Below are 246 nucleotides of genomic sequence, written 5' to 3' on the forward strand. Positions count from 1 at the left end.
ACACTAACTACTAAATAAATGGAGAGCAGTTGGTTTAGAGGGCACAATACTTTTCCATTTCTCAGTTCTTAGCAAAACCCGTGCTGACTCTTTAGAAATAACAAATATATCACCTTACATATCTTAGTCTCCATTCCTCACACTATATTATGCCATAGCCAGAATCCTTTTAAGACATTTATATCTCGGTTTGTGTCAAAGGGCTATAATTCCTAGGCAATCACATCCCACTTTAGGTCATATATA

Source organism: Nannospalax galili, unplaced genomic scaffold (assembly GCF_000622305.1).
Source record: "Nannospalax galili isolate Female #2095 unplaced genomic scaffold, S.galili_v1.0 scaffold39, whole genome shotgun sequence".
NCBI lineage: Eukaryota > Metazoa > Chordata > Mammalia > Rodentia > Spalacidae > Nannospalax > Nannospalax galili.